Source organism: Nelumbo lutea, chromosome 1, assembly GCF_056320005.1.
Source record: "Nelumbo lutea isolate HS-2025 chromosome 1, American lotus-T2T, whole genome shotgun sequence".
Lineage (NCBI taxonomy): Eukaryota > Viridiplantae > Streptophyta > Magnoliopsida > Proteales > Nelumbonaceae > Nelumbo > Nelumbo lutea.
Window position 1 is genome coordinate 154,771,095 of NC_142684.1, and position 14,043 is coordinate 154,785,137.

A 14,043-nucleotide genomic window follows, 5' to 3' on the forward strand; every position below is an offset into this window, starting at 1 on the left:
CCCCATTATTTCCCTTTTCAAACACCTTTAAACCCCCTTGGAAAATTTCATTACAAAATTCCCCATTTTACCCCTCCATCTACAAAGATTTCAATTCGTGCGATCTCATTGGTTGAGAGAAACCCCAATATCTTGAATTTTAATCTCATTCCTTGAATCCTCCACATTATACCCCTTGGACTTGCCCTCTCATTGCAAAAAAACTACTTTTTGTTTTTTCACTCAAGTCCCTTCACATTTATGGAAATCACCCCAAAACCCTCGTTAAACCTAGAATAAATCATAACCTTAGATTTGAGCCCCCCTTGCTTCTCCATCCTAGGATCGGTCTAACCATCATTTAGCACCCAAAAACCCTAGCCATCCTCCTTAAAAATTAGGCAAAGCCATTTTCAATTCAAAGTTTGAATTTAAATTTGAAAACTCTCCCATTCTAAGCATTTAAGGGAAGGAGACAAGGAGGAGAAAATTAAGGGAAGTTGTCTCCTTACCTTAAATTTGGTCAAAAGGCAAGAGATTAATAAAGAAAGAACCTAAGAAGCCACCATCCCTTAGATTAGATCGAACCATCCTAGTCTTTCATCTCTTTTGAAAACCAATCCCAAAACCCTAACCTTTCACACTTAAACCCTAACCAAAACTCTACAAATTCGATTCAAGTTTAACCAAACCCTAAACTAAATCCAATTCAGTTCTAATGGAACTAAACCAGCCCCAAACAAAACTAGGACCTTCCCACTTTTTTGAACTAAGAAAAACCAAAGAAAACTAAAAAAAATCAAAGAAAAAAAAGGCCATAAGACCCAAATCCGAACATAGCATGGGGGACTTTTCATTCTCCCTCATTCTCTCTCACGTTCACCATTCTCTCTAATCCCTCTCAAGAACCGAACCCTAACTCCATCTTGGTCCTTCTCCTTCCTTCTCTCATCCCTAACCTCCATGAAACCACTATAAACGAACCAGTTGTCCTCCCTCACTGACCTCTCACCATTAAACCCCTATCAAGCTCTCTCCTCTCCATATTCTAAGGCTCCACTCGGTTATGTTGTGAAGAAGAAGAAAGAAGAAAGAAGAAAGAAGAAAGAAGAAAGAGGAATGAGCATCCCTCTCCATCATTTCGGCCAGCCAAGCAAGAAGCAAAGAAAGAGATTCCCCTCATTGCATTTAGGTAAATCCGAAGCCATTTCTTCAGCACCATTTTTTACCACCGAGTTCATCACCAAGTATTTGTCAAAAGGCCACAAAGAGGTGAATCCCTCACCTTATCCTTTTTATTTTATTTTAATGATTTTTTTTAAATCTACCTAATGATCTAGGTGTTTTTTTTTTTTTCATTTTAGCAGTGATTATTTTGTTGATTGGATGGTGTTTGGCATTTTTGTTGGTTAATTTCCTAGTTATTAGGTGTAAAAATCATTAGAATGGTTGGTTGGTTGATTTGGATAGCATTCTATGTCTGTTTAGTAGTTACTTAACTTAATTAGAATCAATATCATTGCTGAAATTTCTTCTCTCATATTATTCATATTCGGATTCGTCTACTTAAGTGAATATACATTTTGGCTCTTTTGCTTGAATGTTAGAATATGTGTTTAATGGTGCTTTATCTTCATGCCAAATTATAATTTAAATTAGTTCGTTGTCTTATTTATTTGATTATTTTGCTTTATGATTTTTTTATCCTAAATGTAGATTGTGTTTAATAAGCCCTATTTGAGGTGGCTTACAGGGGATTGATTCCCTTTTTGATTTCTCTCATTAGCCTAGTAGGAATGATGGGAACATTGGATAAAGAAGGATAATGCATGTAGTTGCCTAATCCTTTGCTGCTTTAAAGGTTTCCCTCACCTAAAAAAGAGAACGAGAGGGTTGAATCACTTGAGAAACAAGCCACCATGACTATCCTCTTTGATGGGTAAGGTTGCTAGTAATCTAATAGGTTTTGTTTCCTTTGGTTCTTATTCTTTTTTTACTAAATTAGGGGAATGGTACTACATGTAAAGTGTGGGAGAAGGGTGCTTAACACCTTCCCTCTCCCCCCTAAAAATTACCTAGAATAACCTTATCTTGGGTGTGTATGAGTCATGCCTTGTTCATTGAACATGGGAGGCCCATCACTCTCTTGTTTCTATTCTAGATGTGTGGCGATTCCATACCATTTCAGCCATGGAGTGAATTCGCCATAAAATAAGTAAAAAGGCAAATATATGAGAATTCTAAAATTAAAAGAGCTCAAAGATATTATAAATAAGGGCCTCATACCCATATGGAGACCCAATACATTTGACACACCCAAGACCCAAAGAATTGAAATGAACCCAGATTTCTCACTCTCTCTCCTCTCTATCAAATGATTTCAATTATTAGTTCAGCTTCAGTCAGTGTAAGATCTGTTTAAACACCTTTTACAACCTTACATTGAAAATATTTCTGTACTTATGAGCTTTATTTCATGTGAAGATATTCCCAATGCAAGGTTGGGAGAGAATATTTGAATAGTGTGATCATTGACTCGCACTAACTGACTGATGCAAGTCAGTGCTACAATGTTCGAACAGTCTCTCCCAACCTTGCATTGGAAATATCTCCCATGAAATAAAACACATAAGTATGGAAATATTCTCAATGCAAGGCTATAAAGGGTGTTAGAACCAGTCTTACACTGACTGACTCGTTTTTAATATCATGTTAACTTTATTAGTATGGATGACCCCTGTCATTGTCATCCAGCCAGGTTCAAAGTCTGTGGGCCATAGGTTAATTATTAAATCTCATTTTTATTTTGTATTTTTAGCCATTTCACCATTAACAACAATAAACCACATAATCAGACTTATTTTTCATTTATTTTTTTTAACTTTCATCTTTATCTATTTTTATATTTTATTATATTATTTACAACATCATGGGCCCAATGGTTTAAGTGTTGACCCACCCACTACAGGCGAGAATGATTGAATTGCTGAGATAGGCCCAGTCTTTTTTCTATATACAATACAGATTAATTCTATGCTAATTATTTCTTTGAATCAATTGTTTGTATGTAATATTAGAATTCAAAAATATGGAATGGACATATCCATGAGTCTTTTTTTTCTTTTAATTTTATTAAATTATTTTTATAAATTATTGCATAGAATATTGTATTAATATAAAATTAAATTTGGAATGAATTAATATTTTTCTAATCTAATATATCGAATATTTTGGTATGCCAAATAAATTTGGAAAGAATGTTGGTTTTTGTTTTGAAAAACAAAACCAACTATGTTGTTGAACACTCTCTTAATTTTCATATTTATGTTAAATAAATCTTCTAATATAATAAATAGAGAACTGAAGTAATACTGAATTAAATAAAGAGTTAATAAATAGACATCTTAATTATGGAAATTGAGTTCTTAATGTCATTTAGTTATTTTTATCTTTCAAAAATGCAAAGAAGGATAAAATTTTTAGGGGCCATGACAAGCATAGAATATGAGAAAATTTTGGCTGTTTGAGAGCTTCTTCTGCATGACACGTCACCCTATTCAATCCCTTGTTTGTCTTTTCTGTTAAAAGAAAATTGTTTATTATATCCATACCAAGTAATGAAGAAGCGTTTCAGAGTTTTAGTCCACAATTAAGGTTAGAAATATAAGCCTATATGACTAAAATTTTAGTCTCATTCCTAGATATGGACCTTGGGCTTGGCCATAGATCAAGGACAAAGCCCAATTTTACCAACTCAAACTCCACGTAGACTAATCCCAACAGAATTTAGGATGGGTTTTATTTGGCCTGGGCAGGTAGTTTAAATTCGAAAGTCTTCTCACTAGGGATGACCATTTCTAGCCCAACCTAGCTTCCAATGCCCTAAGCTTATATATTTCTAGCCAGAGTTACAAACTATAATTCTCAAACGCTTTTTCTAATATGATGCAAAATGTGGTTGAGTTATTTTGGCCAAAATTCTAGGATTTTGGCATAGTTTAAGCCACAATTAGAGGGGTTATTTGATTGATAATAGCTGAATTGAATGAACTGAATTGCCTATTGGCTTGTCTTTTAGTGAATAAGGAATTAATTTAGTAGATTCAAGCTCCTCAATTGCTGATGGCATACCATATTATTGACTACTTTATGTCTAAATATTTCACTATAAGATTTAATTTACTCATCATCATCATCATCATCCATGCTTATCCCAACTACATGAGTGTTGGCTACATGAATCCTTTTCTCGCAAACCTGTTCTATTTAAAGTCATATTCACTGTTAAATTATTAATGTTTAAATCATTATTTTGTAATTCACTCAATCCAACAGTTATCAAACAGCCTTCAATGTTCTCAAGCTACTATCTAAGTCCAAAGCTCTCAATTCTAAAGTGAAAAATTTACGTAGATGTAACAAGACCATTCACAATAGAGCAACAGTTTTGTAAAATCCAATGTTCATAACTGATCCAAGGAGGCAATGGGTGCATAGCTTTTGAAATGTTCACTGAATACTGAATACCTAATCAAAGGGTATCCTGATCAGTGTTTTAGGTGTTTGCAAATTGCAAGAAAGTTCTTTCATCATACCAATCAATCAAAGGGTATGAAACAATGTTGGGTTCTTAAGAATTTGCATGTTCATATGAATGTGACATAAATGTAAATGCTTAAATGGATGATGGTAAAACTAGGAAGGAAGGGAAGAAATGAAGTCATATAAAGTAACACAGGAATAACTCTCCAATATGTGATAAAATGAGAAAAAGTAGACACATTAAAGCTATGTTTGGTTTGAAGGAAAAGGTAGGGGAAGGTACCTATACAAAGTTTATATAGGTTTTCTTGCCTTTTCCTACTTTTTACTTCAAACCAAACATAGGGTAAGTGCATACATAGAAGACCATCTACAACACCTATTAGGAAAAGTGAACCATTACAAGTTGAAGGGGCCTAAAGGAGATAGAGGTAGATTGAAAATAATTTTTGTAGAAGTAATAAAAATTGATTTAAGTACCCATAACTTAATGATAGATATTATACTAATCAAAATAGAATAGTGAAACATTATTCATGTAGCTAATCTCATATAGTTATGAGAAGGCTTAGGTGATGATGAAGTTTCATCTTGAGCCCATTAAACAACAAGGAGCAGAAGGACCAGGTCGGCCTAAAACATCACCGAAAAAAATGTCCATCTATGTTCAACCTACGCTATTCACAAAGCTACCTTTATGGAGACATGACTGCATGGACTAATGTGAGGAGGAGAGAGACAATGGTTACCATAGGCTGTTGAACAAAGTCCAAATCTACCATACCCACAAGATGCTAATTGCTACCCCCACCAGGTTCACCAACTATATTGTCTTGTGGAACAACATCTTGTGGGTAGAAGATCCAAGTTCTGTTGAACATGGACTCTCCCTTTGTGACATCATTGATTCACCTAATAATGCATCCAATACCGGTTGTACTATTACAAGGAGCTTGTGTAAACTAATGTATCATGTAGGAAGAGCTCTATTGAGAGCATGAGATGTTGAAATATTTAGGCGATATTTGGTATTGATGCCATTTTCTGAGAAAACAGCATCACGTAGGTGCCACATCAGAGAAAGCAGTGCTTCAAAGTTCAAACAATGCTCTCTTGTTTGGTACCATTTTTCCAGATAAAGAAAACATTGATTCAAATCACACTTTGGAAATCGAGAAAGTGTGGTATGGAGCAACACTAAATTCAATGTTTTTTGAGAAAATAATGCATTGTTGCCAATAGTGCAATGATGTGGCATCATCTTGAACATTGGATAATATAGATTAATGTTGAAAACGTTATTGTCAGCACTAGTACCAAACAAAACCAATGTTGTTTTCTCAAAAATGTGCCTATTCGATTACCTTCGCTGTGGCCTCTTTATCCGCTCATGGTGGAACAATCAGAAAATGGCAAGAATAACTTTTGCAGCATCACAATTGTTTAGTGTGTTGGGTGTCATTCTCAAGCTCATTGGATTACCAGAGGCTGTGTTTGAAATCACACCTAAAGACTAGGATAGCTAGACTACTCCTCGGATGCCATTAATCGGAAGTTCCCCAAAGCAAGTGCCTTTCATGTAGTTTGTTTTGATAATATCACCACCAGACCAGGAGCGAAGTTCTATGAGATAGCAAATACCACAAAAGACTATCCGACCTCTAATCGTCAAGAAACAATGAAATACTAGAGAGTATCTCTTATCTTATCTTCTTAGAACACTCATGCTAAATCTGTTAATTTGATTACTGTTAAGTTTATATCCAATTATTACTAATTATGGTACATCCTGTTACATGTGGAGTGTTTCATTCTGATTATCTGGTGAGTATATTCGCTATAGAGAACACTATGTTCTAGTTAATTTCTAACTTGATAGTTAGCTATTTTTTGCCCAATTCTATTTCTCAACTAGAGGTCTTTGCGACCTTCCCTAATGTCTCTTCTAGTCTTTTCTAAACGTCTTTTCAAGCTTTCGATCATTAAATCAGTGATGCTTTTACTCTGTATTTGTTTATTGTCTACCATCTGGTGAAGAGGGATATCTTGCTTGATTATTTGTCATTATATCAAGATTTCTTAAAACAATCTTCAAGCTTCTTTCCTTCTACTCCCCTCTCTACTATTGTCTGGTTAATTTCGACCTTCTCTTCTTTCTTCTTCTTTCTCACTTTTCTTCTCTACCCATTGTGACCGACCATGGATGAGTTAGATGCCTTTAATGAAGCATTTCAAAACATGTTGCATGCCAATAATCTCCTTGGCATAGACCTTGTTGACATTCGGCCCCATCTGCTTGAAAATCTTCAAGACAATTGAAAATTTTCTATCATTTGTCGTTTATTCCCTCGACTTACTGACCAGTTCTTCGAACTTGAACAAGGCCGTTACACTCTCTGGAATCTAGGTCCAAACCGCTTATTGCACTCTTTCAACGTGGTCATTTTAGGTTAATATTTCAGTTTGAGGAGGACTTCATCCGTATTAGAGACAATAATGGACCATGGATGCTCAATGGCCAGTGGATCATTCTAAAACCCTAGGTTCCCGGTAGACCACAATATGAATGACATCTCAACCATCTTTGAACATATAGGTCTGACTCGACATATTTCCGTAATTCAAAATTACATTCGAGCTAAGGTCTACATTATAATCGACCAGCCTCCCCGCAACTTGTTTCCTCTACGGTGGTGTTGGCCATCTTTATCGTTGTTGCTCACAACCCCTTCCCCATATCATAGGACAATCATTTGAACAATTCTTTAATCAAAGAACCATGCATCTTCCTGGCCATTGGATGAGAGCGAAACTTCTTATGCGACGTAACTGGCATCGACCCTTATTCTGTGACTTTGTCCACCTTTTAACTCAGCCAGACAATATGCAAACTCCCCCAATAACCCATCAACCTAACAATCCCTTGATTTAACCCCAGAATGCAACCCCTAATTTTGATTCTACCATTGCTTGGGTTACTTCCTCCCACTCCACTACAAACCCTCCCACTAGCCAACTATCCACTATGATAGTCTCCCCACAAACTTACCAACTAGCCCATTAAACCCAAAACACTCTCAACAGCATGCTATTTTCAGATAGTTCGAGTGCTTCATCTTCTAGGAGAAAGCACCCCATGATTGACCTCCTAGAAAATCTTGAGACTGATGATACTCTAGATCTTCCCTTCTATGATAGACTTGAATTATTGGACAGGGATAACAAGATTGACAAAATCCTTACCATAGATCAATCTATCCAGGAAAGAGATAATGTTATGATCAATCAAAGTTGATAAGCAAAAAATTGTGAATATCCCTTTGAAAGCGCGTCAAACCCGATCAGCTTTCTTTTTCTACCTTTTTTTACTGGAATCGGTGGTGGTGGCTGGCCCCAAACAACCACATCACCACCAATGTTACTCTTGAGTTGGAACTGCCAAGGGGCAGGATGCCCTAAGGCAGTTCAAGGTCTAGGAATTTTGGTCAAAAAGTATAATCTAGATTTTATATTCCTTTGTAAAACCAAAATTGTTATGGACACAATGCAAAATTTGGCTAATTGTTTTAAATATTCTAACTCCTATTTAATTCCTCCTAAAGGATGCATTGGAGGGCTTGCTGTTTTTTGGAAAATTGGTATTCCTGTTTCTCTTTTTGGTTCACTCGAGGTATGTCTTTCTTAAATTATCTTCTTCTCCTATTCTTGAAAATTGGTTATTAGGTTTTATCTATGAACCATAAATTAAAGCCCACTGAAATAAATTCGAGCTTAATCTCAAAAAATGGTTACAATCCTTGAATATCCCGTATATCTTTGTTGATGACTACAATGAGGCTGCTACAATTATGGTTCAAGACCCTAGGTCCTCAGATGGTGCTTTTAGATCGACATCAACCCAATACCAACACCTAGTACTAGAACAAAATCTTCTAGAGATCAATATCCAAGGGGGCAAACTTAGTTGGTCTAATAAACACACATCAGGTCACATTAGTAGAACATGTGATAGAGTTCTAGCTACTCCTGATTGGATTTCAGCTTTTTCAAATGCGAGTCTTACTTTGTCTACTCGATGGGGTTCTAATTATCGCACTCTTCTTTTAGGTTATGTTTGATTTGAAGGAAAATGCATGGAAAAGAAGGGAAAGGTAGGGAAACCTTTGCAAACCTTGTATAGATTTCCCTGTCTTTCCCTTCCTTTCCTTATGTTTTCCTTCAAACCAAACATAGCCTTAGATATCAATCCTAGAATGCATCAATATCTAAAACCTTTTCAATTCTATGAAATGTGGCTTTCAGATAATTCCTGTAAAGAAGTCATACAAGATAGCCTATAGATTTTCTCTGAAGATGGATCGTATTAAAAATTACTTAAACAGGTGGAGAAATTCAAAATTTATTGACCCTCAACAAAAGTTAAAGGATTTAGAACATCAGATTATACAAACCGAGCAATCTACCCCTTGGGATCAAGCGAAAACCAATTCTTTGTATAAATCTTATGAAGTCATACAATCCCAAGTTGAGAGTTTTTGGAGACAAAGATCTCCACAACTCTGGCTAAATCTAGGAGACAGGAATACCAACTATTTTTATAAAAGTACAATATGCCGTCAGAGGAAATATGCAATTCAAGGAGTCCAAAATTTGCAAGGAACATGGGTTACAGATCATAAAAATATAACAAAAATCTTTATCTCCTATTTCGTAGACCTTTTTACCCACCAACCTTCTGGAGACCTAAACTTTATTGCAAATCTATTTAATCTTATCATATTTGATGAAGATAATCTGTTCCTCACTTTCATCCCTTTTGATGAAGAAATCAAATCAGCTCTTTTTAGCATAGGAAGTCTTAAATCTCCAATCCCTGATGGGATGCCGACTTTAGTATACAAAGAGCATTGGGATTTGATGGGCACAAAAATCATAGCTTTTGCCAAGGAATTTTTCTTGAATAAGAAACTATTATAACGTATTAATCATACTTTCATTCGCCTTATCCCCAAAAAAGCAAATTGCACTAAAGTCTAGGACTTCAGTCAACTAGATATGGCTAAAGCCTATGACCATCTTGAATGGTCTTTTCTTCTCTCAACTTTAAAAGCTCTAGGATTTTCATAGGACTTCTGTCACATTATCTTAGAATGCATCTCTTATGTTTCTTACTTTGTACTCATTAATGGGATTGTGGAAGGGAAATTCTCACCCACTAGAGGATTTAGACAAGGAGATCCTTTATCCCCTTACCTATTTATTCTTGCAATGGAATGTTTTACTCGAATGATTGCTAAAGCTAAAGAAGATGATCATCTAAAAGGAATTCAAATAGCAAATGGGGTCCCCACTATCTCTCACTTACTCTTTACTGATGATATTCTTATTTTTCTAAGAGGTTATTGTGAAAATCCAGACACCTTCAAAATCAACCTTTACCAATTCTAGGATGCGTAAGGACAACTTATAAGCCTAGATAAATTGGGCATTTACTTCAGTAAGAAATTTCATCCTAGACATTAGAGAATGATACGAAGACAACTTCAAATGAAATCCCTCCCTAAAAATTCTAAGTATCTTGATATTTCTTTGAATTGGGGATGAAATAAGCATTCCCAACTTTCTTTCATTTTAAATAACCTTAAAGCAAAACTCAACAGTTGGAAAGTTTCTACTTTAAGTCAAGTGGGAAAAGGATCCTTATCCAATCTATTCTCAAGCCATTCACACGATGAGTGTAGCCCAACTTCCGTAAAAAACTCTTACTGCTATTGAACAAATTATTAAGAATTTCTGGTGGGCTAAATCTAATACTAATCCCTGCCCTTATCGTTGGTTCTCATAGAATAAACTCGCCCTACCTTGATCATTTAGCGGTTTAGGATTTAGTGATATCAAACTTGTTAATCAATTCTTACTAAAAAATCTATCTTGGAGATATCTCAATGAACAAAATAAATTATGGGCCCAACTTTGAAAATCAAAATATCTTTAGAATAATACAATCTTCCCTTATCTAATCCCTTGATCAATTTCTTTCCTTTGGAATTCTACTGCTTTGAAACTCCAAAATCTCCTTCATGAAATGGGTTTTCTGGCATCTGAAAATTCTACTTGCAAAATTGACCACCTCCCTTGGATTCAAAACAACAAAAATTTCCAAATGTTAAATCAACTGAATTTACCTAACATAATGGAACTTGGAATATATCTACTCTTAGAGCTTACTTCGATAGGGGACAGATCTCCCCAATCTTAAAAACACCTATTCTACCAGTAAACACTCCTGTATCTTGGATCTAGACCAAACACTCTTTAGGAAAATTCTCTTCTAATAGCTTACAAAAATCTTTTATGCCCCATCTAAATAGACTGTCTAAAAACCTAAAATTATGTTTGAAATCGATTTGGCATCTTTCGATCCCTCTGCGTTACCAATTATTTCTCTGGAGAATTATTCAAGAATTCATCCCCGTTAAAGGAAAAATTTTACAGGTAGATCAAGATCAAAATTGTGTTTTTTGTCATTGTAGTATAAAAACCATAAATCATCTATTTATGGAGTGTTCATTCACTTAGTCTATCTTATTTTCATATCCTTGAAATATTTGCGCCAATCTTCATTGGTCAATTGTATCAATGAATTAGCAAAACTTTTTCCTGAAAAACTATGCTAATTCAAGTGTTTAGTTGGTATGCTGTAGCTATATTATATCTAGTTTGCCCGTAATGAGGAATGTTTTAAAGAGATAGCAGTACCCAATTTTTAGGTTATAGGAAAAGTCAATAGTATCTTTAATAGCATTCATGTTCTACAGATTCAGTCAAATGTAGCACAGAGAGTTCCTCCAAAATTTTGCATCAATTTAAAATCAAATACTGATTGCATTATATTTACAGATGCTGGCAAAATTAATCACTCCCTATTTAATTATGGCATCATCATCTTATTTAGATTGTCTTTGTATCACAGGAGGAAGGAAGCACCTAAAGTCAGTGGAGGAAGCTGAACTTTTTGCTATACAGCAGGGAATTCATCAAGCATTTCAAATGGCCAAATCTAATTTATTGATATATTCAGATTCCCAACTAGTTGTGCATGCGCTGCAAAATACAACTTATCTACATTGGTCGAGCCTGTGACTTTTAATGAAAACCAAAAACTTTTTGTTGAATCAATATCCTCCAGATACAGCAGATGTAAATTAAAGGACCTTTTAATCTGTTCTCCTAGCTAATATAATGCTTTTATCTTTCAAAAAATAAAAAATAAAAAATTAATTCCTGTCTCAAATCCAACCTGAGATTTGCTGTATGGATGTGGATGCCAGCAACCATTCATCGTCATCTGCTGAAGGTGAAGTTATGTACCAAAATCAGAATCTGTGTATCGATTTTGGTCCATTATATTGCATGTGTTATTTCTTTCATGTCAAGGAATCCTATGCCAATCCGAATGGGCCACCGGGGAACTGTATCAAAAGGTTTTTTGTCTGAATTGGCCATGCATGTCTGGAGAACAGTCAATACCACAGGGTGTGCAGTTTCTTTATTATTGCTACTTTTTTATTTATTTCTAGTCCAGTCATTTGGGGGAGAGGGGGTGTTTGGCCAACAAAGCATCTATCTGCTTCTTCCACCATGTTGCTCACAACACTAAGCATTGCCTACGACCCCCCAACAAGATATGGACACACAAGCATCCATCTATCTATTCGTTTAATAGCTGGCCTGGCCATATACGATTGGAGGGTCACAAGAAAATGCTGCCACCTTTGTTTGTCAATCTATATGATTTTATGATTTTTCTTTTTGAAACGAAACTAACTGTCACATCAGCAAATCAGAGAATGGATTTACATTTTCATCTCTTCACTCTCATCAGCTGAGACTCAGAGCTTACAAGTGTCTTTATTACTTTTCTAAATGGGACCGATCTTTTGGGTGAGTTCTCTTTTGCATGCACCAACTTTTGTACGAGTGTAGAAGAGAAATAGAGGGATAGTCCACGTCAGATGAAGAGGTAGAATCCACTCAATCCTTGATTTCTGCCATAACATTGATGGACCCTTTGATAGATACAACTCTGTTTTGAGTTCTTTTTCACTTGTACTCTTAGACAATTAGTGTTAATTTACTCGTACCAATCAATGCATCAGAGGGTGGTGTATGCTAAACCCAGTTAGTGGGTTAGTGCTGGTAGAAGGAAAAAATTTCACTCCTTGAATGAAGAAGAATGCAAGATTGGCACATAATCAATGATGTACTAAGGCTTAACATAATTTTTTACTGAGAAGTATACTATAGTCCACTGCAGAATTCTGAAATTGTAGCCTCCCATAGTCTATTAGTAGCCACCGCTATAAACCACATCTTACTCATAAATTTGACATCAATCCATGGTCACAATTTATCCCACTTATCCCACTTGTACAGTAGAGATAAGAATTCATGCTGATATTCAATCTTTTCAAAGAACCATTCAAACCTAAAAGCTTATATGCTTGTTGTATTTATAGTGTTCTGAAAAGAAGATTCAAAATGCATGAACCTTTCTTCTTCCTCTCGTTTGAGTTGTGTTAACAGGTGCATACAGGCCTACCTTGTATTCACCATGCAATAGCCGAATCCCATATAAGAATAAACCTTCAAGCATGTGTAATATAATACACAATATGTGTTTACATGCTTTGAAGGTACATTCCTATTGGTGATCCAATAATGGATCCACCAAGGCATTGTTTGTTTTTAGGTACTCGGGTAATGTATTTTTTCTGGGCAAATTGTTTTTAGAAAAAAGTTGCTTGAGTAACTTTTAAAGCAAATGTTCTTTGGAGAAGTACGGATAGGCCTATGGCCTATTGCAGATTTATAAATCGCATTGCAGATCTATAAATATTCAAAATGTTAAATATCTTCACTCTATGCATCAATGTCCATCCATGAAGTAACATGGGTTAACATCAACCCCAATTGTAATTTGGGCCTAAAAATTCTGACCATGAGCTGAACCGTTATTCTCTCAATGAGAGAAGAGATAAGCAACTTATTAATCCTCCGGGAGAGTATCCCATAATAGCTGTGCGAGAATGCAGGTAAATCGATCAATTACACGGTTGGTCAATTTACCTCTGCAAGATACGAGTAGATCGCAATACGTTTGAACCCCTGGCCGACAAGAATGAGATCGGTTCTCTTGTGATTATGGTTAGACTTCGAGACAGTACACTGGTGGGGTATGGGTGTTAGAATTGTTGTCACACATCAAATCAATTTTTTTTTTTAATTGCAGTTTCAGTTACAAATAACTAAAGATGAGTTGTTTGTTTGTTATTGTTGGTTTGTGAATGGTGGTTATACGGGATATCTGTAATTCAGATTAACCAGTACAATCAGCTCAAAATCACTAAACTTTTGTCCAAATATTCCTCTTTTTTAATCACTACTTTGCAGTTTGCACTAATAAATATGAAGCAGAAAGCTGCAACTCCATTGTTGATCTTTAGGAGAATTATCTTTTAC

At 35.4% G+C, this 14,043-nt stretch overlaps 1 long non-coding RNA gene across 1 annotated transcript; it reads left to right on the top strand.

Moving 5' to 3' along the window:
• The first annotated feature begins 399 nt into the window (after positions 1 to 399).
• On the top strand, positions 400 to 11,815 carry LOC148878538 (uncharacterized). Its single transcript, XR_016102628.1, has 2 exons — positions 400 to 1,251; positions 11,495 to 11,815. It is a non-coding gene; the product is annotated as an uncharacterized LOC148878538 (long non-coding RNA).
• The last annotated feature ends 2,228 nt before the right edge of the window (positions 11,816 to 14,043 follow it).